Here is a 24,971-nt window from a genome sequence, read left to right on the forward strand (position 1 = left end):
TCATATAGTGGCAGGTTGGACACTTGGCTCATCGGAATCGATGTTGAATCTCCACCCTCCTCCTCGTCATCTGATTTGTCATCCCTAATTGTATCCCTGAACTCTGGCAATGGTTTGATGCAAACATATTTCCATTCTTCAATGTGCATTCTGTTCTTGCATCTTCTCCACAACCCACGCATACACGGATCACAAAAGCATGAAAGTGATCAAAAGCGTATGGCGGTGTGGTTGTCCTGTGAATAGCCATCAACACAATGAAATGAGAGGGAACCAACGATGTGCTCACAGTCCCATTGCAGATTGTGTTGCACTTCATTCGCGCCAATAAGCCAAAAGACTCTTTGCGTATTACACCTCTGTTACTGTTCTCTTGGCTGAAAAGTTGCTTTCAAAAAGTTGACAACATCGGCTGCACACTTCATACGCCAACCATCTGGTTTCAATTCCTCATGCGTCAAAGTTCTCTTGATGACTGCCCCTACCCCATCATGTTCACCTTTTCCATGGCCAGATGCAGAGAAGTTATGCATCATGTGCAAGCCTGTCATTTGATAGTACCTGGCCACAAAAGAGTAAGGTCTACAGGCCTTGAATTGTGAAGCAGCACCATCTGACCAAACCCAATGTTGTTGCAGAGAATGTCCTCGTTCTTTCAGCCACTTGTCATGCAGCAAGAAACAATGTTGTACAAAAAATGTGTGATGCTGCTTGTCATCCGATATGTAGAAGTGTAGCGTCTTATCTGTACCACTTGCTGCATTTCTTAAATAAGTGATGTGCACAAGTATTGTGACTTGGGTAGACCACCAATGCATTGACTGAATTTCATTCTGAACTTTAAAGGAATAATTCTCCGCAAAGTCAATAACAGATACTACAACGTTGCTAGGAAAATTCTGCAAACAGTCCTTGAATTGTTGGGCTTGCCAGCAGAAGAAAAAGTTGTGCCTGATGAAGCCTATCAAATGGGCTGAAAATAGGCTAAGAAAAGTCCCACTTTTCATCCGTTGCACAATAAAGTCCTTTCTCTTCTTCTCACTCCCACCTTCATGAACTTGTCTTGTTCCAACCTCCATGAAAACCTTCATAGACACCTCCTTGCTATCCTCTGCTATCTCATCGGGACAAAATGTCAACCTCCGTACTCCACATTGTGAGCAGTCCCCCATCAAGCATTTCTTTGCATGGTATTCACAATTTGGAGGCTTTGGGCACATGATGGATTCCCACATAACGGTGATGTGCTGACACACTGCTTGGTTTGCAAACCACATTCCTCTCTCATCACCTCTGCAACAAACGGAGCAAGTGTGAAGGTGACCTTTCCCGTGGTGCCCGAACATGTTCTGCCGCATTTGATTAAGGGCCTCTTTGAAATAGAGCATCTGCACATGAACCACACAGCAGCAAGTATTTATGTCCTTCAACTTCCGTACAAAGTATGGCTTCAATGCCTCGAGCATGTAAGAGAGACTACCACTGTTGGGTGAGCCTTCTTGAATCTTTGGTACAGCTCAACCTATGGCACAAAAACAAAACGATTCAGAAAAAAACCAACATCATGGTACTGGTAAAATTTCACTAGTGTAGTAGTGCCAAAGCTGGCTTTCGACAGTTCCAAATATGGTACTATAATAGTGGACAGACGTGCACCCAAGTTCAACAGTACCCAAAAGTACCAAATTTGGTACTGTAATAGTGGACAAACGTGCACCCAAGTTCAACAGTACCAAAAAGTTCCAAATATGGTACCGTAGATTTGGTACTATCGGTAGGCTTTGGTACTCTATAGATATTATTTGGTACTCTACATATAGGCTTTGGTACTATCAGAAGTGTGGGGTACCCTGTAAATATACTTTGGTCCTATAGTGGTAGGCTTTGGTACTCTACAGATAGGATCTGGTACTCTTCAGAGAGGATTTGGTACTCTACAGATAGTCTTTGGTGGTATCCGATGAGTTTGGTACTCTACATATAGGCTTTGGTACTATCAGAAGTGTGGGGTACCCTGTAAATAGACTTTGGTCCTATAGTGGTAGGCTTTGGTACTCTACAGATAGGATCTAGTACTCTTCAGAGCAGATTTGGTACTGTACAGATAGTCTTTGGTGGTATCCGATGAGTTTGGTACTCTATAAATAGACTTTGGTTTTCTATACATAGGCATTGGTACTGGATAAATAGGTTTTGGTACTCTTTCGAGAGGATTTGAAACTCTATGGATAGGCTTTGGCACTCGATCGCTAGGATTTTGTACTCGATATACCGGATTTGGTACTCTACAGATCTGAGTTGGTACTCCATAGATAGGCTTTGGTACTCGATATACCGGATTTGGTACCCTACATATGTGCTTTGGTAATTAACAGATAGCCTTTGGTACTCGATAGACAGTATTTGGTACTCTACATATAGGCTTTGGTACTATCAGAAGTGTGGGGTACCCTATAAATAGACTTTGGTCCTATAGTGATAGGCTTTGGTACTCTACAGATAGGATTTGGCAATCTGTAAATAGTTTTTGGTTCTCTATACATAGGCATTGGTACTGGATAAATAGGTATTGGTACTCTATCGAGAAGGTTTGAAACTCTATGGATAGGCTTTAGCACTCGATAGCTAGGATTTTGTACTCGATATACCGGATTTGGTACTCTACAGATCTGCTTTGGTACTCCATACATATGCTTTGGTACTCGATACACCGGATTTGGTACTCTACATATGGGCTTTGGTACTCCATAGATAGCCTTTGGTACTCGATAGACATGATTTGGTGCTCTACATATAGGCTTTCGTACTATCAGAAGTGTGGGGTACCCTGTAAATAGATCCTGGTCCTATAGTGATAGGATTTCGTACTCTACAGAGAGTCTTTGGTGGTATCCGTTGAGTTTGGTATTCTGTAAATAGACTTTTGTTTCTCTATACATAGGCATTGGTACTGGATAATTAGGTTTTGGTACTCTATAGAGAAGGTTTTAAACTCTATGGATAGGCTTTGGTAGTCTATAGCTAGGATTTGGTACTTTATAGATATTCTTTGGTAGTGTAAACACCCTCTGCCGTACAACAGACTACCAAATTTGGTAATGTCTGGACCAAATAAGCCTTAAGTATCACCAAACGAGATGAACAATTACTAGAAGTTGTTGGTACCTGAGATTCGTCGAGTAGATGTATAGGATGTTTGACAACACTTTTCCTTCCAATTCGCATCTTGCATATGTCTTTCTTGTTGGGTGAAACTCTGCTCTCTGATGTCCAAAAGGCATATACCAAATCTCTTGTTTCATTGGTAATAACGGTTCCTCGTGGAAATTGTCTCTCACAAGCACTCAATGGCAACACTTCATCTTCATCTTTATTATCTAGCCGTGAGCTTGCTGCAGCTATATTCCTTCGATGGATCCCCAAGATACTAGCCATTCTGGATTGGTTTACTGATTGAGTTTGTACTATTGTTCTGAATCATTGCCAAAGAGCTTCTCTTTACAAAAAGTTCACTTGCTGAATGAGGGACCTTGATTTGAGTCAAAGTGTTGCGCACACCCGATACAACACTGTCTTTGACTTTGCTGAAATTTGATGGTTGCAGCAAGGAAAATGTTTGGTGGTCCAGGAGTTGCTGGAATATTTCCTTCTGCTCATTCTTTGCAATCCTGACTGTTTGCTTGTGCCAACATCGAGCCACCGCTGCACAAATGTTCTTTCTTGACCTGGCTTCCCGTAATCCAAGAGCAGACATAGGATGTCTTTCCTTGCTTCTCTGTGCGCGTTTCTTTGCAGCCCAATAATCACGAAGAAAAGCCTGATTACCGATTGGAATACTAGTGCTAATGGAATTGATGTGCATTTGCTGAACATTGGTTGGGACACCTTGTACCTCGTCAAAAGAGAGGAACTGTGCATCACCTTCTATCTCGTCGATAGAGAGGAACTGTGCATCACCTTCTACCTCGTTGAAAGAGAGGTCCTGAGAATCACCAAGACAATAATCTCCTGCGCTACTATCCATTTGCACACACACACAGAGAGAGAGAGAGAGAGAGAGAGAGAGAGAGAGAGAGAGAGAGAGAGAGAGAGAGAGAGAGAGAGAGAGAGAGAGAGAGAGAGAGAGAGAGAGAGAGAGAGAGAGAACACAGCAGCTCGGTGGCTATGGAGGCGGCAAGGAAGGCGAGAAGGTTCAAAACTGAGAGAGACACACAGGGAGAGGGACGTGCGAGGGAGGGAGGGAGAGAGAGAGAGAGAGAGAGGTGCTGGAGTGAAAGCTCCCAACCGTAACCCCACCCCCCGGCCCCGCCATCACCCCCACCTCTTCTTAGGATTGCATGCTTCTAAAGTTAAAAAAACATCCACTTAAAAAATAAGTTTATTTGCCCTCCCCAATTCCAAAAAAATGCCCATGGTTTTTACACATAAGAATCACCAAGCATATGTTGTGTCAAGGACACTACTTTTTGTACCACCAAACCATGCTTTGACCCTACTACGTTGTCCCGTTTCCGCTGCGAGACAGGACTAGGTCTTCTTCTAAGGCTATAGACCCAAGCCATTGTCAATGCTAAAGGTCTATTCCTTGGATTTTTCTCGCTTAGAGACTCTGGTTTTTATCAGACCTAGAGACCTGTCAAGGATCCCATCCCGATCTTTTGGTGTCGGCGGGACTGGGGATGTTACACCTAGAAATGTTGGATTGTCGCGCATGCTCCATTGTGAGCTTATGAGCAAATGCTGTGCAAAAAAACCAGTTGAACATCTCCTCCAAATAATTGGATTGCACCATTACACCACCATGTTGAGTATTTTTTAAGACCCCCCCCCCCCTTGCTTGATAATGGGACTTCTCCATGCCTTGACTGCTAAAAATCTCAAACGAACCATATTTTTGCATAAAAAATGCACCATGTGCAAACAAGATATGATGTTCACATGAGAAAACGATGCGCATTATTTAATGAAAACAATCGCTTGTAATAAGTTCACTACGTAACATGGCTTACCATGTATTATTGTGTGATGTTATTTTCACCCCAAGAAAGGATGAAGACCTTGGTGAAATCCATCAAGGCTTCTTGAAATGATTGACATTGTTCTTTTGCTGTGTTGGTAAGGCCCACAAGCTTGACCATTTTATCAAAATGTGTCCAAATGTTTTTGCGCTTGTTTGCAAGCTCGCCATTTGAATTATTGTCAATAGTAGATTTGCATAATTCCTTCCAGAGTTCTCAAAGATTACCTGCCTTGTGGTTGGAGCTGCTTTGAGCATCATATCGACCTTGCTTTCCTTAGGTTACTTTCTTCAAAAAGTGTATGGCTTTTTTTCCACTCATTGAAACTTGTTGGAAAATTTCATGGGCCTCCCCTATGTTCGTTGCAGTAACGATTGGCCCATTTCCATCGTGACAGCCAATGGAATTCAAGAGTGCCTCCACTCTTTTGATCACTTCCTGGGACTTTTCCAAAGGCTTTATTGTGAAAGCATAGTATCAATGTGGAGCTTCAATAGCCTGTCAAAAATGCACATGAATGCGTGTAATGTACAAAAATGTACATTCAATAGAGGAAATGGAAAGATTGGATTCCAAGCGTTGTCCTTTTTGTACAATATGGGGCATTGAGCATGGGATATCTCAAAATAGATTCTTCCCATTCTCTGCCTTCATCTCCGACATCACGACAATCCAACCCTTCTTCTCCATCCCCTTGCCATGGAAGCATTGGACCGCCCTGTATAGAGTTCTTGTGTGCTTTTTGTCTGCTAGGATTATATACTCCAGTGAAAAATGGACAAAGCATGAGAAAAGAACCCCTTATTTGCACTCAAGCAAATACTTTATGGTCTTCAAGTTCCCACCTAGGTGCCACTTCACATCAAAGCTACCAAAACCCTCAACCTCCAACTTCTCACCTACAATTTGGGAGTGTATTAGTTCTGTGATCCATGGAGTTCTCTCAAAAATCCATGAAAGTACTCCACTGGTCTCTTTGGGCACCTCATATCACCCAACCACCAAATGTCTTTCTTTGATTGCACACTAAAATACGGCATGGGAGATGACTTGACTAAATCCTTTCGCTTGTTTTGCAAAAGGTACTCATTCATTAGAGTGACACTTAGCCTCTCTAACCTTTGGCCTTTCACTATTTGACACTTATTGAGTTTCAGCACAAAAGCGACCTTTGTGCCAAGCACTACAAAATAGATAGTGGCAATATCTTAAACTTCAAAGTCTATGATAAGAACACAACCAAAAGAAAGAAGTATAGTGTGTCACCTTCTTCAAGTAACTTGTAGAATCTTAGCATGGCTTGTTGAAGACTTCTAAGGTCCACAAAAATATTGTTCCACATTGTGTAAGGAAATTCCTTCTCCGAAGGTCTTATGAATTGTTTCCCTCCTTTTCCCCTTGCCTTTGGTGTGCATGAAGCATAAAGAGAAGCTGGAATTGTGTCCTCAATGTGTAGGTATGCCCCAATGCGAGAGAACACATCTTCGTTTGTAGCCTTTTTCGCAAGGTTGACCTTATGTGGAATAGGAAATAGGTTTTCCACAATTCCATGCTATTTGAGGGAATTCTTTTAGGAGTTGAAAAATAGCATGGTAGGCTTTGGTGCTGATCCCAGCCTCATCACAAGCTTGTTGCACGGCATCTTCACTAACCATATTTCTCAATTTGTGCATAAGGTCCTTGGTGACTGCATCCTTGATGTGATTCCTTCTAGGTGAGTGTAAGATAGAAATATCATCATGGATATTGAGACAATTAGTGAGAAGGTTGACTCGATCATCTTGGCTTGTTCCACCACATGCCTCCTGGATGAAGTTTCTAGCAACCAATAAGATAGATGTTAGAAAAATAGTGTGACGTAAAAATGTATCTTGCAAGTATATAAAAAATCACCTTGTGGCTGTCACTTGTTCTTTACGTGCTCCATCCAAATGTGCAAAGGGTTTTAATGGATGAAAACATGCACTTGCACTCCCTTGAACCAACCATTTGCAATAGCCTAACAAACCTACTTCTCCCCCCCCAAGATATTGAAGAAATGTCAACAGGCTATTAAAGGACGAATAGAAGCGGCTTATAGGATCGTAAGAGTACAAATTTCCATCCACCCAAATATCAACATTTGTCTCACCAACGGCACGATGCTTTTGTGATGACCTTTAATCACCCTCACATGTGACCTTCGGTGCAAATGCCGTGGGCAAGAAAATATGTAGGCTTTTGGTGTGTGAAGTACGTGGTGCTGGTGGATGCAAACAATTTGTGATTTCCGTAAGCACCATGTTAATTTTTGCATGAGGAAGCAAAGGATGAAAAGAGAGAGGGAGAGGGAGAGTGAGGAAGATGGGAGGAGAGAAGGGGGACATGGGGGGAGAGGGAGAGAAAGGGAAGGAGGAGGATGGTAGGAGTAGGGAGAGAGAGGAGAGGGAGGGAGGAGGAGAGAACAAAGTTTTTTTTTTGGGAGAACAGATTTTGAGAAAATGGACTTTCAGTGCTTGTATGTCATGCCAAGGGTAGGACTAGGCGGGCATGGCCCTGGCAACGTGCCAGACACACATGCAATAAAGGGGTCTATATATGGAAGAGGGCCAAGGGACTATATATAGGATGGTTGGGAGATTATTCGCATGTCTGTCTACCCTGTGGTCTCACATTGGTATCAGAGCAAGGTGGAGAGGAGGAGGAAGTCTGTAGTCATGGAGAAGGAGAAGGCATGGACCTCTCTCTCCCTCTAGGCATGGATCTCTCTATTTATCCCTCTCTCTTGGAATCACTAGACACAAGAAATATCCCTTTACTGGCGGAATCAAAAGCTATGGGAACGAGCTCTTGAGGCGGGAGCCCTGCTCAACCGACCTGCACAAGGGAAGACGAGGCTGCCCTTGATGGGATCACCCTGGCCTGCGGGTGCTATTTTCATTTCTTCAGTTACCCTCCTTGCGGCCTGTGGCGCCGGGTAGGGGATGAGACTGAACCACAGTCATCGCCATTGCTGAACAGGCAGGTCTTGCTTTTTTTTAATTTTCATTTTATTTTTCATGCTTTAAATTGGGGTGCATGCACACCCCGTGCATGCCCCGTATACTCGATGTGTCCGTGCATTTACTGCAATTTCAAAGACTTTTAGCACATTTGCAATTTGTTGATCGGCTCAATCATCTCAATTGGCATGGATCTCAATTGACATGCGGACTTTGGCAAGGCTACAACAAGCTCTTATGCACTTGAGCAACGCTTGCTATTCAGTAGGGCATATCGACAAGGCTACGAAAATCTTGGCATGCATAGTTATACAACCTGCCAAAGGTTGATAGCACGGGATTCGAGATTACACTGACTAAGTTCCACCGAGCTGTCAGCATTGGTAAGCAAGTTTCCTTTCACGTTTTAAACTCTGAATTCATGAAATCTTGCAGATCTCTTTGCACTCTTAGCATGGCAAGCAAGGGTTGCCTCTGTTTACGCAAGTTTTTGGGGCTAGGCAAAGTGCTTTAAATGCTTACATCCTAGCATACCACTTGCCAAGGTCAACCATGGGCACTATCAAGCATGGCCGACAAGATTATAAACTTTATCATGCATGGAAATTAATAACTTATATGGTTTTGAGCACAGCAGCTATGCCGGTTTGATGCAAAAGCATAGCAAGTCGTCATTGTTTTGGAATCTCAAGGAGATCGACATGGCTTGCTAATCGACTAGAAGCTGCCGGAGAATACATCAGTTACAAATTCTTTTCTGTAATTCTAAAGATGCTACAATATTCGACATCTTATTTAGCTGAAAGTGTTCGACACGGTCGATTTGCTTTTGCCATTATATTTGTATGTTAACAACCGCATCTGTTTGCTATGAGCATATAAGTACTTATGTGCAACACGACTTCCATAATTGACAAAAAAAATTATTGAGACCTCCCACGTTTGGCGTATGCTGTGAGCATATAAACTCGGGGGGGATTTGACTATGCTTGCATGATCTTTCATTACATGCTAGACGAGCGTAAATGATACCTGAGGGTGTATATGATACATGCGACAACTCTCTCTCGTGTAGCAGACTTGGATAAGGAGCCAGCTTTGAAGGCAACGAGTTACATCCAAATGGCCACGTTAGAAAATTTTCAGTTTTTCTTGTTTTTTCATGTTTCCACTTTTACTTGGAAATTATTGTTACTATGCAAAGCAAAATGATTTGGCAGTTTGACATGAAGCAAGGCTTCTCCCTTGTGCCAAGATACTGCTCATTGACTTGGAATCAAGGGCATTGCAATGCACACAAGTTTGGGGAACTGGCATAATAGGGATATGAGGAATCCCAATCCTCAGGCGAGTACTTCTGAGCAAACAAGTAACCGAGCAAGTATGTAAAATAAAAAAGCAAAGATCAAGACCTCAATAGTGACTCTATAGAGGATAGTGTAGCAAAGTAAATGCAAAACCAAACATAATCCTCCACAACCCCCATGGGGTTCAAACTGGATGTGATGTATTTTTTGCAACCCCAAAAACATGGTGTGACAACCCGGTACTTAATATCATGTAAGCCATCATTAATTAATTGCACACATCTGCTTATTTGATTTTTTAGAATCCCAAAACACGTCATCTTACATTGAGTTTGCAAAGCCATTTCTGTCATCGACTTTGTAAAGCCATTTTTGCCATTGATGAATGGGTGAGACTGACCAAATTTCTAGCATCCAAGGCAACAGATCATTGCTTTAATAATCTCTAGGCAAGGACTTGCATACCACGGGCATTGCTCGTCTTTGCCCCTTTAAGGTAGAAATTACGCTTAACACTCGGAAGTATGACCATTGCCATGTCTGCTGTAGCAGATTCATATAAATAAAGTTGTGGCCATGCTCTGGTCCATAAATGGTTATGTCCCTAATCATTTTTGACTGCAGGCTCGCTCAAGATGGGTTATTGGGGTTCTAAATCATCTGAAACAATAAAATGCTTTACTGATCCTAAATTTTAAAGACACTAAAATATATAAAAATATAAACCAAATTTTAAAATGCGAGATTCTTAATTTGAAGACGCTAAAATATTTTATTTTAAAATAAATAAATAAATTATGTCCAATCCATCAACACAATTTTGATTGAAATTACTTAATTTGACCCAATAAAACGTGTCACTGTGAATTTTGTTTCCTTAGTTTTGTGGAGCACTTGGTCCGTGTAAAAGGAAAAGAGTACCTTGAGAGTGGGCAAGATTTGTGAGAGAGCTTTGGTTTGCACAGGACATAAGATGATTCATTAATAGTTAACGCTCAGAAAACCTAGGTTAAGTGTGATCCCACCTAAAATTTTGAGATTTACCTCTAAGTTTTAGATTTGAGGGTAAGAAAACCTACAAATTTTGGAGAAATGTAGTGTAATTTTGTGGGAAAACCTTAAAAAGGTGCACGCCAACGTCGTACGTTGAGAGAGAGAGAGAGAGAGAGAGAGAGAGAGAGAGAGAGAGAGAGAGAGAGAGAGAGAGAGAGAGAGAGATGTTGAAGCATCTAAGCAAGGTGAAGATCGAGTTCAACACCTTCGATGTGAGGTCTGCATCAGCCGTGGAGTTTCTAGCACAAATCCAACAACCCCAAGTGCCAAATTCTCATCAAGCACCGTACAGACAAGACCCCTCCCCTTGTGTATTTTACTTACACTAACAACAAGGAGGAGGTAAGCCTTGATGGCTTAGTCCTCAATGCTCAAGACATCCACAAATCCATCCTTAAGCAATTGTAGGCCATTGAAACCGAGGAAATGTTCAAGAAGGCTAGCATCCCTTGACCTTTCATCATCCCTCTCGAAGAGGTTGTACTCGTCAAGAATACTCCAAAAGTAGGCCAAACTGCCAATTTTCTTCGGTTCTATGTAAGACATGAATGTCTCTAATGGAGCCTTTGGGGGAAGAGAGAGAGAGACAGAGAGAGAGAGAGAGAGAGAGAGAGAGAGAGAGAGAGAGAGAGAGAGAGAGAGAGAGAGAGAGAGAGAGATAAAGAGAGAGAGAGAGAGAGAGAGAGGAGAAGAACAAGAAGTTTCAACTTCATAGGAAACTATCCTAAGAGACTGTAAAGATTGAGGAGAGTGGTGTGTTTTCTCAAGACTTGAACTCCCTTTAAGGACGCCCCCCGGCGCGTGGTGCTAGAGAGAGAGAGAGAGAGAGAGAGAGAGAGAGAGAGAGAGAGAGAGAGAGAGAGAGAGAGAGAGAGAACCACATCAACTTGACGGAGCGCCCGTCGATCCTTGCAGTTACGGAATCCCAGCTGGCCAACAGCCGCAATCGTCGGTATCACAACGGTTGCCAATAGAACCTTGGAAACAGACCCCCTTCTGGGCCAGCCAAAATTTTGTTGTCGCACCTCCTGTCCAAGTCCTGACGCGTGATCTCTGTGTGTGGAAAAAACAAACTCCTCAACTGGTCAAGCCATGGCCCGTACATCCTTATCGTAGATGCTGCTTAGTAAATGGAGCATTGAGATGTACTCCATTGATGTTCGATTGCAGATGCAACTGCATGTGTGTGTGTGTGTGTGTTTGTTGTGTGAGTGCGTGTGTGTACGTGGAGGGCACCAACGAGGCTCAAAAGTCAACATGCATATGTAAGGCCTATCTTGGGCGGTTACTACGCAAACTCTCGGCTACAATGCCAACTTCGTTTGTGCAGGCCTTCTGAGGAGGCAGAAGCGGGCGTGGCTACGTAGGGTATGGTTATAACAGTAGGGGTACGGGCCTGGGTATGGCAGCTAAGGTGGTGGCTGGGGAGGAGGTGGTGACAGTGGTGGTTGCGGAGGCGGAGGAGGAGGAGGAGGAGGAGGAGGTGGATTTGCTGGATCCAAAGTGTTGGCCTGCTCCTGTGATTGCTTCAGTGGCTGCAAGGATTCTCGTTTAAGTCGATCAAGCTTCTCTCTCTCTCTCTTAAGACCAATGACCAATTTATTATATATAATGGAACTTCTCAAAAGGGGTGACTAATGATAGAGACCAATGACCACTTTATTATATACAATGGATGCCAATGTGTACATGTGAGTAGAAACTTCTCAAAAGGGGTGACTAATGAGAGAGAGAGAGAGAGAGAGAGAGAGAGAGAGAGAGAGAGAGAGAGAGAGAGAGAGAGAGACCCCAACATGACACTGAAAGTAGCACAGCAGCGGGTCGATGACTTGCCTGGATGTATGCTCATCCACTCATTCCCACAATGATCGTGATAACACAATCTCAACATAGTGAGCTTTGAAGAACTCGACAATGGGTGATAGCACTATTGTGGTTTTGGAATGATATCTAGGGTTGATGAAGTTTGAGTTACCTTGGTTCCCACAAACAGGTGCGATGATGGTGACAATGATGTCGAGGCCAATTACGGTGTGTATTCACGGTGTATATGCAAAAAGGCAGTAAACATTGGACCCTTTTTAGTAGCAGCCATGACCTTCCGAAGTGAGAAAACCATAAGAAGTTTAGAATTACATAGTACAGATGCATCTTCCTCCAACTCGAGCTCTAGCATGAAACAAAGGAGATATGAAAAGTGACTCCATTTTATTCACCACATTTCACAATATCAACTGGTGCATTTGAAGATAGACGCACTTAGATAGCACCATTCTGAGATTGTGGGATCGTCACAGTCACACATAGATAGGTGAGAGACTAACACTCTAGCCATGTATGCCTCTTTTGAACGCACGTCCTTCCTGTAATTTTTTTATTTTACTAAAGGCAAGTTTGAAATCTAACGACTAAAAAACATTGGACCCGTGAGCAATGTTGTCAAGTTTTGAAAAAAAACATCCCCAGCTTTGTTCATAGTGGACCGCAAACCGGCATGTGGTCCTTGGTGTAGGAGGTGATGGCGTAAAATACAACCCAAAAGCACGCTAGAGCACCCACAAATTCTAGAGACCCACATTAATGTTGACACTATCATGTGCTTTGTATAGCTTCCCCATCGCTCTCCTCTTTCCCTCCTCGTCCTATAGCCTATGCTGTGTTGCTTGGAGGGTGCAAGAGGTAGTAGGAAGCCCCTTTTCCATGTGAAATTCCGCTCCCCTCTATTTTGCATTGCAGGGATCCAACCCCAGCTACCCCACCATTCCAAAGCGTCAGAACTCTCACCCAAAGCCAGTTGTGCCATTAGAGTTCAAGACATGTAGTCTTCTTTCGTGCACTCACTTTTGGTAGTTGGCCGCTTCACTCACAAGTTGACCGGCCTCTCTTGCTCAGGTTTTAGTTCGCTCGAGAAATCTCGCTCGGGCTATGGTAAGACTCTAGGGATATCACCTCACAAAATCCCTACCAATCTAGCCGGTGCAAGGTAGTTATGGTTTTGGTCTCTCACCTTTGAGGCCGTCACTCTCACCAAGGGTTTACCACTCTGCATGCACGGCCTGCTAGCCAGGTGAAATGAACTCCATCACTTTCTGGTTTATGCTTCCGCTATAACACCAGACACTCAGTCAAGGACAAGATAAGTTCTGGATTGTTTGACATGATTTTTGGTTGTTGTCAACGCAGAACAACACTGAAAAGAACCTAAAACTTGGACTTGATTCACATGCATAGTGCCCTATTCAAGTCATCCTCGTACAGTCATGACCCCATACAAGGTAGATGGGTCAAGATTTGACTTGTGTTTTCTATTGCCTCTCTCGATGAGAGCGTCATACAGACAGATTGTTGTATGCTTATAGAATAAGATGCAACCCATGCATAAGATGCGCACATGCACATGGATTGGGTACGCACTATAATAGGTTAAGAAACCTTCCTCAACCCAGCATGCTATATCTTTCTCTCTTTCTTATTTCTCTCGAAGAGTAATGAAAACTTTCTAAGAAGCTTTTCATACATGTTTTGCTCATGATTCAGCCTAAGCCAAGGTGCTCTAACTCTCACCTATAAAGTGGTGAAGACGCCACCCAAATTAGTCTTTCTCGGTTCGTCGATAGAACACTAATTTGTTATTGGGTTATGGGCCACAAAGGCTAAGATCCATTGTCAGACCTAGGGTAAGACCCAACTATTGGCATTCCTTCGATGATTGTTCTCAAGATCAAATAGATCTACCAAGTGGAGTACCCATCAACGTTCATGGACAAGCAAGAGTCTAGTCATTATGGATGTTTTGAGTGTCATTTTTGCACTACATGTTTTTAGTGCGATGCTTGAGTTGACTTTCCGATAGTCTTAAACTCACAACAGCTGATCTATCCCACAGAGTCTAGATGCAACAAATAGTTGAGACACCATGGCTATCCATACGAGCTAGGCATTTCACTTGTTTGTATCTCCTGCTCTCTCTATAACACTATGAGTGTCTATGGAAGCACAATTTTGGGGTAAGACCCTGCGGGTGATTACTAAATCACTCCATAGGCATTGAAGATCACAGTTTGATCTATCACAGTTGTCCTTTCGAGTAAAGAAGTCCGCAATCTACCACGGGGTAGTGGACACATTCAACTTTTCCGGTTGATTCCAATCATTTTTGTACACGGTCGACTATGTTAGTAGTCGTAACTGCTAATTGAGTAGTTTTTATCATGGGTCTTGCCAAAGGCTTTGACTACGTAGATTCTAACCAAGGGATCTGGATTGCCAAGGCAACACCCATGGTTACAAGTTCATTTTGTTTATCTTCTCTAACCTCTAATTTAAGTGATTATCAAGTCAAAGAAATTTTCATATGGTACGCTTACAGGTTGAGGGATGTACTTGACTTCAGGGTAAGTATCACGTATTTTCCACCTCATTGTAAGTATATGATTTTTGGGTTTATTTTCCTTTCCAATTAATTTTGCTTAAGTTCTGTCAAAGGGATGTTTGAGCAAGAAGGATTTCATTGAGCTTGGCTCTTTAACTGGACCACCACAGAAAGAGAACTCCATGACCAATAATATCATAAGCATTAATGACCAGCATATCATAAGCACTACAGCCTAAAAGGTACCGAAATATCATAATATCACAAGAGCACTCCATGATCAGCATACTGCAAGAAATGAAGCTAACAAGGCAAAAAAAAAACAAGCGATGATCATACTGCTAGCAATAAAGCTAACAAGGCAAAAAAAAATAAAAAATCCATTAGCCTTCAGAGGCCTCCAAAGGGGCCCCTAAGGCCTGCCACAATTAAGAGCATAGCATTTTGAGAAAATAGTGTCATTTTCTCTTTTCCTTGTTCATCAAGATACTGTGATGGATTTGACTCTTGTCAAAATAATTACAGACCTACATGGTACAGTTATGTCTGGCACATGTTATCACATGGGATACAACATGGTCTAGGAACTCAAGGAGTTCGGTTTAGCTAGTGTGGAGCAATGATAATGAGGGTCCCTCTCACTCACGTCGCAGAGTGTTTGCAGTTACCTCCACACACAAGTACATCTCGTACTTGAAGGACGTCCTTTTTTTTGACATCCATATTTGAGACATATTCCACATGTGGAGAGTATGAGTCTCTGGGACTAACACTGGCACCTAATTCCTAATGATGTGTCGTGACAAAGTCCCTAGGTGCTGGTCACATCCGTTTGTTAGACCATTTGGAGCACACAATATCCGAAACAATTTCAGTGGCCAGAAATTGTCGGGTACTAACTACAGACTTGTTTCAATTACAAGTGCTGTGAAACCACCACGTAATGGATGGTTGTTTCTACAAATAGCCAAGTGTGCTATATTAATGAGAATGTCTCATGGTTGTTTTGGTACCTAGGTTTGAATGAGTTTTCACATTCTGTTATGGTCCAACTTTCATTGCAAGGATTTCATGTAGGTATCGTGGAAAGTCTCGTCATGGAATTGCGGTTCGGATCTGTTTGTATTAAATGCATGCACACTAGGTGTTATGGGCCCTAGTGTTTAACACATATTTATTTGGAGTGGTAAGCAAATTCCTGGACTTTATTCTTTCTGCACCCTTTTGCACTGCAAGTGCAATCTCTCTTGCAGATTTACTATGATTTCACACCCGGCCAGACACGATAATGGTTTAGTATGGGTGTTTGTTATTGGATGATCTAAACTCTATGAGTCTACTTCGGTTAGATTCACATCAAGTATACAATTGGAACCTCACTTGTGAGTCGTAGGTTATCATCAGTCATGAAAGCACCTCACTCTTAATCTTTGCTATTCATCCCGCGTTGGATGGGCAGCTAACAAGCATTCTATTTAGTACTAAAGGATATGCTAAGCGCATACGTTAGTTAACCACGCTAAATGCATACATTAGTTAACCACGCTAAATGCATACATTAGCAAGAAGCAACAACAACCGGATTGGTTACCTTTCTAATTGGGAGTTTGTTTCACATGATGAAAGGCATGTTGCAACTAGTTTTAGTCTTTGCCTCTTATTCTCAGGTTATCAACCTTGATCATCAGTTTGGCTGAGGTTGGTTACTGACAAGAAACAATAGCAAGTCAAGGACTTGGTTGGTGTTGATAAGTATATCAATTGGGAAGTTGAGCAGAGTTCTTATTGCATGTTCCAGTACCTTCAAAAAATTTGAAACTTGGGTATGCATTTAGACACCTTTTATTTGTGATAGCTCGTTTAGCATACTCAAGTGAGTTCTAAATGGAGTTCCACGCTATATTGGTTATGGGTTGGTTAATCAAGACGGTTGCACAGGGACAACAATGTGGAAAAAATCAAGATGTTAGTCTTGATTTCATTGAACCTCCCACTGAACCGGGTTCCAATCCAACGAACCATTGGGTCCATGAGGGATGCCACGGTGGAAAACATAGTGTTCTTATGAAGATACCACCACTTGTGTTTTTGAGGATGAAATCGCTTCTCCAAGCAGAGAGTAATGTCATGCCAAGGGTAGGACTAGGCGGGCACGGCCCTGGCAACGTGCTAGACACACATGCAGTAAAGGGATCTATATATGGAAGAGGGCCAAGGGCCTATATATAGGATGGTTGGGAGGTTAGTTGCATGTCTGTTTACCCTGCGGTCTCACATTGTAAGTTAAAAAAAGGGTCAAAAAATGATTTTTGGATATGTATATAAGTTGTTGGAGCTATATAGAGAGCCCACACTTATGCTATATATAGGTAGGAGTCCCCACTATATATGTGCACTCAATGTGTGCTCCATACACACTTTGGGGAATGCATATGGTGAGTTGTCTCTCTCTCTCTTATCTCTCGTGCGTGGTTGTTCAACATGGTATCAGAGCTGTGCCGATGCAACAGGATCATGTATGGAAGTCTTCGTGAAAAGGAAGGTTCATCAAGTGTTCTTAGTTTTACTTTGCTCTTAATTCACGATTTACTGCTCACATGATGTGTTTATTATCGGTGAAAAGTTATTTATTGATGTACATCGCATGAGAAGCCGTGATGCAGATACACAGATTGGTTTTAAAAGAGCTTCTTTACTTATTGTCGATGCGATACAGTTCTGTTGTGGGCGATGGTAATCTCCAAGAGTTCATGGGAACTTGAAAGTAGGAGTGCATAGCGATGGCAAAGACCAGATTTGTGAAGTCTGATGACATAGCATAGATTCACATGCAAACGCAATCCATGGACTGTTGGAGAAAAAAGTAGTGGTGTTAAAGGCTAAGCAACATAGAGGCTAGTGGCTTTCGGTTCTTGATAGCAGAGCCATATCGCAGGAATCACCTGGCTCTTCATTAGCACCTTGCTATAGGGACCATCAAAGCTAGGCTATGAATTGGGCTGGCCTCTTAAACGTGTTGTCTGACCCTTGTTCGAGCAATAGTTTAGTGCTTGTGGGCATGTAATTAGCACTCATCCTTCTTTCTCACTGAGGAGATATAATTAGAACTCATCAATGCTCGCCTTGTCTTTAGCAGTATGCTCTCATGGACCAAACACTCCACGCACAAACCTCGCCGAGAGTAAGCATAGTAGCTGGCTAGCAGGGGAGGGTTTTCGTAAACGCATTTCTTTATATGATGCATGTACGACCGACCTAGAAAATTCCATCTTACAGAGCACAAAGGCCATTTCATACATCCAAGTAAAACACATTGGGAAGGGTCCATTGTTACAAAATCTTGCGGAGCGCCATGAAAAACATCCCAGTAAAGTAATAAGAGTAGTAAATGAGATTACCGAGGGTACTCCAATGTATAAACAACCGACTCCATTGATAGGAGATAAGGAGACATCAAGGCAAAAAGCCAAGACAAATGAGATTATCAATGTGGAGGTTGATGCTTCGCATAGGCATGAGTACAACTCGGTCACCAAAGATTGCAAGAAGTGTGGAAGACCACGTAAGATTAGCTTTGCACAAGAAGGGATGTCACAAACCCCAAAACAAAGTATAGGTTCGGGTGGGCAGCATGTAGTGGAACACAAGGTCAATGAGGCAATGTGGACCATACGACGAACTCCACAAGGTAGTAGAGTCACATGTAGTGGCACTCCAAGAGGAGGATGAAGGTGTGGAAGTAGTATTGCAGGTTCAAGCCTTGGTATATTGGCCCCATCTTTTGAAGGATATCAAAATCATCGAATGGTGTGGTGCGCAAGTGGTTTTGGTTTTGTCCGGATCATGTCTTGCATTGCTACATAGTAGACCCAGGGGATTCACTCTATATACGAAACGGAACGCCACCTGCGAGCGGAAAACTTTGATAAAACCCCTATATACGACTCATATTAGGGAATATGAACCCCCTTTCTACGCTTATACGATAATCAATGTAGAAAACTATCATACCCCTATCTTACATATAAAATTTAGGTCTCACATGATCTAATTGAGTAAAACTAGTCTAGAAGCGTGTAGCATAGAGAGTGGCACTGTACTAAGGAACCACTACTGTTGATAACTAGATGTACCATCAATGTGTCTTAGTTTGAGTTTCAAACTATGTGCATGTTCAGCATGCACTCTAGCTACTCGTCCAATTTTGACCCATTTAAATTACTCAAAAAACATGGTTGTAAAGTTGTGTTAGGTTCTTCGTGTAAATTTGCATCTATACAAACTCTTTACAGCTTTCAGCCCTCAACAAATGAACTATAATCACAAAACAAGCAGTTGATAGAAAGCAGTGTTAGTTCTTGCATGTATCTTTGTAGCTATTGACTCACAAGCTCAAGGGCAGACTCTTTTGGGAAGCCATAATTTTGAAACACAAAAACTTCCTCTCATTTTCACCTTTCTTCACTTCTCCCCCCCATAAATATGATACCCCCTCCCTTATTTTTAAGCTTGGGAGATAAATTATTGGGGGCCTGCCTCTAACTTATACGTTTATGTAACTTGTAAAACAAAACCCCTCCCCTGCACTTACATGGTGCGGTAAGTTTTCCATGGTGAATCCCCCGGGATAGGAGACCAGAACATTGAGATGCAGCCTCAGCATCCACCACATATTTGGCTCGTGCATGTGGGCACCAACCTATGTTAGGATGAGGTGAAAATATTGCATGAAGGGGGGTATCAAGTGGAGTTTAGGAAAGAAAGAATCCCTACTATAACATCAGTTGTTCCTGCACAAAATACAACCAATTCTCCTTTCAAGTCAAAAGATACATCCACTCCTCAAGGCAGTGCACGAGCCACACTGCAAGATGGTGTGCATGTACGGTACCGGACTTCCATTTTCACGGATGCTGCTTGCAAGATCAGTCTAGCGCTAGCGCTGAGAGCTAAGGTCATAGAAGAGATATCTGCGGTAGATGGTGTTCATGAGGTCTTCAAAGTAGAGACCAAAGGTGAAGATGGTCATGTCAGGTTGTACAATGTTTGTATTTGCAACCAGCCATTGTGCACATGTCCAGACTTCATGGAACGGGTGAGAAAGAAAAATCCATATCTTGCATGTAAACATTCGTATTTTATATATCTGCATGTGCTAGGGTTAAGCCAAAATGAGAACATGTTTATCTATCAATCAATTTTGGCAGATGCTGATATATTTAGGTCACTGAGCCAAGGCAAGACCTATCTAGGCATGGATGCATAGCATTTGCCGTTTTTTCATTTTTTTGTATGTCAGTTCACCAAATGGACAATACTACCAGGTTCTAATTTTATCTTATAATGGCAACATTTCGGTGCATTGTTTTGTAGTTTTTTTCTTCCAATTTTCAAATTTGCTAGGTGGTCTATGTGTCACATCATGAATAAAGAAATAATTTAATATTCCCACAATTTCTATAAATTGGTATTGCTTGTATTATTTTTGTGAAACCGTTCACTAGCTACCGTAGCACACTTCTCTTTCTTTTCACGATGACCGACGATCTTGAGAATAGAATCAAGTCTCTGTGGGATGCCATGGAAGCCATTCCCAATGGAGAGGCATTGTATGGAGCCGAATGCTTTAAGGAATCTCTAAAGGCAACAATAAATGTGTATCGTCTCTATCAGTGGTGCACAGACCTCAATATGTGGTCCTTGCTCAGCTTGAACGAGAAGGGACAATTCGCTTTCTCTTGTTGTAGGAAGATTGGGCTCATCATAGAGGAGGATGAGGAGCGAATGACGCAGCATCAAGGGAATGTGGTGAGTCTTCTTTTTCCACTTGAGGGCAACACTACTGCGACTCCCGGGCCTTCTAGAAGATGAATGCTTCTTGCCTATGTAATGCAAGTGCAATAAAATGTAACCTTTCTATGATTAATGGATGTTCTTCTTTCAAGTATCCTTCTCTCTGTTATTTTTTAAACAATTTGAAAGGTGGCATATCTTTGTCTATGTCTCAACCTTCCTGTTATCTCATTTCCTATCTCTACCCCCCCCTCTCTCTCTCTCTCTGCTCTCAGAGAGAGAGAGAGAGAGAAATAGAGAGAAGAAAAAGAAGAAGGAGTGGAGACTAGCAAAATTGTGCAAGAGAGATAGAGAAGGAGGAAGAGAGAATCCTTTTTGTAATATACTTGCCTGATTCCTAAAAAGCACTCACCAAAAATTGCTCGCCTAGAAATATTCCTTGGTGTTGACTAGATGACCAAGTGGGCTGAAGCAGTTGCTACCACCTGGATTACAGCTAAGGAAATGGCTAAGTTTGTATTTGAAAACATGTGTTGCCGTTTTGGCACTCCTCTTGAAATAATTTCTAACAGGAGACTAGGTTTTAGAGGAGACCGGGTAGGAGAGCTGATGGAGAAGTTGGGTATCTCACGACGACACGCAACTCCCTTCTACCCACAATGCAACGGTTTGGTGGAAAAGGTAATTGGTATGATCTTCAATATCATCACCAAACATGTAAATAGTCACAAAAGTGATTGGGACAAGCATCTTATGGCTGCACTTTGTGCTTATCGCACTTCATTTCACACATCCCTTGGGTTCACACCATATCACTTGGTGTATGATAAGGAGGCCATTTTACCCATTGTAATACAATTGGCTAGTATCAGGGTGCTAGCTAGGAAAATGGAACACCCTAATGCTCATCTTCACAACCACATTCTTGCTCTAGAGAGGCTTCAACTAGATAGAGAAGATGCTATCAACTATTATGCAGCACACAGGTAGAGCAACGTCGACTTACCTTCAACAAAGGACTTAGGACAAAAGGTCTCAAGAAGGGTATGTTTGGTCCTAAGGTATGATAACAGGTTTGACACTAGGAAGGATAAAAAAACTTCACCCAGATGGGAGGGGCCATTTGTCATCAGAAAGCACTACAACAATGGCAACTATCGATTGATGGATACGAATGGTAGGCTCCACAAAAACATGTGTCCATGGATGGAGGCTGAAGAAATACTTTTTGAGGTTTGAGCAAGCACCTATGATGGAAATCCCTTAGGAGGGAGACTCCTCCACCTCAACTGAAGAAGAATCAAGTACAGATCTAGAGACATAAATGCCTCTATCCTCAGGAGGAGGGCTAATGAAGGCCGCTTTTCAAAGTTTGCTCCACCACTCTCTTAGTATGTAATTGGTGGCAAGGCTTCAAAGACCCTGAGAGGAGGAAGGACCTTGTGCTATGGTTCTCACACATTTGGATCTCAAAAATAAGGAGAGGTAGTTAGGAGCAAACCCTATGAAAAAAGAAAATTTCACTGGATGCTGATTCTACCCGACGGTCAGTACAAGTGAAGAGTAAAAGTCAATAGTGAAAGGAAAGAGAATATTATGCATTAGGGAGTTGGATTAAATAAAATAATATCAAATTCAAGCCTAATTCACTTGTGGACACAAGGCTTGCACATGAAGTCAAGAGGGGACCACCTGGAAGACTTTTGGAAGGGAAAATATGGACACATATTTTTGTGGAATTTTTCTCTATTTTTTCTATTCCGAATTGGAAAACATTTTCAACAGCAAAGTTTTAGGCATTGAGCTGATCTTTTGACCCCTATTTTTTTTTGAATTTTTGGAGCTACGATTTGGGAGATATGGCCGAAATGGTGGAGCCTATCTGTCCACATGGGAAGAAGTCCTGATTATCCAACTCCACACACACAATTTCTTACAGGTTTCTCTCTATTATTTCTATATTTTCTCTTATTTTATCAAGATTCTCTCAAATATTATAAGGAAGCTCTTGGACTCAAGCTATGGAAGGTGGCATGGAGACAAAGCTCGCCCCCATGATGAAGGCAATTAGGAGGAAATTGGTCAATAAGCAGGGCACATGGAGCTCTCTCATTGGGGGAAGGCCTCTAACTGAGTTTACTTTGTGATAACTCCTCTTTCTCATAATCTCTTTCCTAATCACTCTCATGACCTATAAAATAAGGCCTCCTCTTTTGTAAACGGAGACATATACTACGCACACACCCACATACATAGTACCCCATATGTACACTATCCCACACCCACACACCTACACATATACACCCTTGTGCTCTATGCTAGTAGCATGAACCCTAATCACATAATCACAACAACATTACCATCACCATGCAAAAAATGAGCACCATATCTCCACACACTTGTAATGAAGGATTGAAGGAATGATTTCAAGAAGAAGAATGGCACGGCTACACTCATGATATTCCTCGCCATCAACTCCCATCCCTTCATTATGCATCCTACGGTCTTGTCCCCTTCTCATCTTCTTTCCCTATGCTCCTCTTGTATTCATCTTTTGCAAGCAATCAACACACTCCATCTTGGTGCTATACCTTGTGTCGTTTGGGATACACTTCATTGTGAGTATGGTTAATGCTTGTTCTTTCCATTTTTCTTATGTTGAGGTGTGTGGATTCACCACCATACACACACACACACACACACACAATCTCTCTCCCTCTGATATTCCTATCATCTTGCTACTTGCATCTTAAGGTGTGACGATTTGCCACCTCTAGTATGAGAAGTGAGCATACTTGCATGTTTCCCTTACCTCATTATCTTCCTTACCACATGCACGAGTAGCAAGCCCATTCTCACTCACTCACCATTCCTCTCATCTTGTTTTCGGACCACCCCATCCCACACTTGGACGTGGATGTTGAAATTGTATTCCATGGCATGTTTGATTGTGTACATCTATGTGTCCTAGACGCATATCTTTTTAGGTGGTGCCTCCTATTGTGTACCTCCCATGATGAGGCCATCATGCATAGTCTAGCTGTAGAGGCCACCCGGTCTATTTTGTGCTTCCGTCTCTCACTATCATTTTGGCTGTCTACATCTGTGTGCTAGGTGGTGCCCCCTATTGTGTACCTCCCATGATGAGGCCATCATGCATAGTCTTGGTGTAGAGGCCACCCAATCTATTTTGCACTTCCGTCTCTCACTATCATTTTGGCTATTTACATCTGTGTCCTAGCCGCATCCCAAGCTAGGTGGTGCCTCTATTGTGTACCTCCCATGATGAGGCCATCGTGCATAGTCCGTGTGTAGATTTCACTAGATCTCTTTTGAACTTCCACCTCTCATTTGGTTCCCCCATGGAGGAGGGATTTGCAAAGAACTTCAATTTACAAAGAGTAGCAATGCATGCCATCCATCATGAATGATTGGCTACAAGTGTTTTGAAATTTGAGGACAGAAGAAGAGAAGTTTGTAGAAGTACTAACGGCTTTCACCAAAGTGCTACTACATGATTGTAGTGTCATCGATATCCAAGAGATAAGCTTCCCATATTGAACCGCTTGTGCTAATTGCAAATCAAGAGCATCAAGAGGGAGGGCTAAGTGGTTTCATCACTGCTATCAACCAGATCATTCTATCAAATGAGTGCCAAAAAACGAGGTGAGTAAAGGATGGTGAGTTTTGCTTCTGAGAACCTCATCAGCACTCTCAAATCACTTAGATTTTGTACAGCACGAAGTGTTTCATCTCCAACGGTTAAAGAAGAGTCATCCACTATGTCAATAGCAAGGCCCAAGCCACAAAGCCTAAAGAATTTGGTGGAAGCAAGTTTTCGTACACTTTGTCTAGGCCTAGGGAGTTCAAGTGAAGTACCACCACCCAAGTGTCACCGCCGCATGCAAAATGGAAATCCTATTGAGGTAGACTCTTCTTGTCCGCTCTATTTTGAATTCAGTATAGAGGATTATGTGGACTTCAACAAGAGGTAGAGGCTTGTGGTGAAGGTGTCACCTTGTCAACACTTAAGGTAGGAAACTCTAGTGGTCGAAGCCTTGTTTTACACCTAGCACGTATAATAACAATAGGCCAAAAGTCTTTTTCTTATGTTTCTTGTAACACATGCATGTAAACACGTAAATTGATAGGAAGATATTATACCAACAAAATATTGTTTTCCTATTCGGAGCAGAGATGCTTGATGAAATCCTTAGATCCCCATGTCCCATCATCTTGTCATTCTTGATTGCCACCACAATTTTTATGTAGGCATCTTTATTCTATTCTATCCTTCTTCTCTTCTTAGATCCAGTTCCAATTTTGCATCCCTGTATAAACCTTTATGCATCACTAAGTCATTCCCAAAAGAAAAAGGATTTGTGCTTGTTTGCTCATTGATTTACTACAATGGCAAGTGTCTCTTTTCCCACATTCAGTGGCAAGA

This window comes from Adiantum capillus-veneris, chromosome 18, assembly GCF_014529385.1.
Source record: "Adiantum capillus-veneris isolate H3 chromosome 18, ASM1452938v2, whole genome shotgun sequence".
Taxonomy (NCBI): domain Eukaryota; kingdom Viridiplantae; phylum Streptophyta; class Polypodiopsida; order Polypodiales; family Pteridaceae; genus Adiantum; species Adiantum capillus-veneris.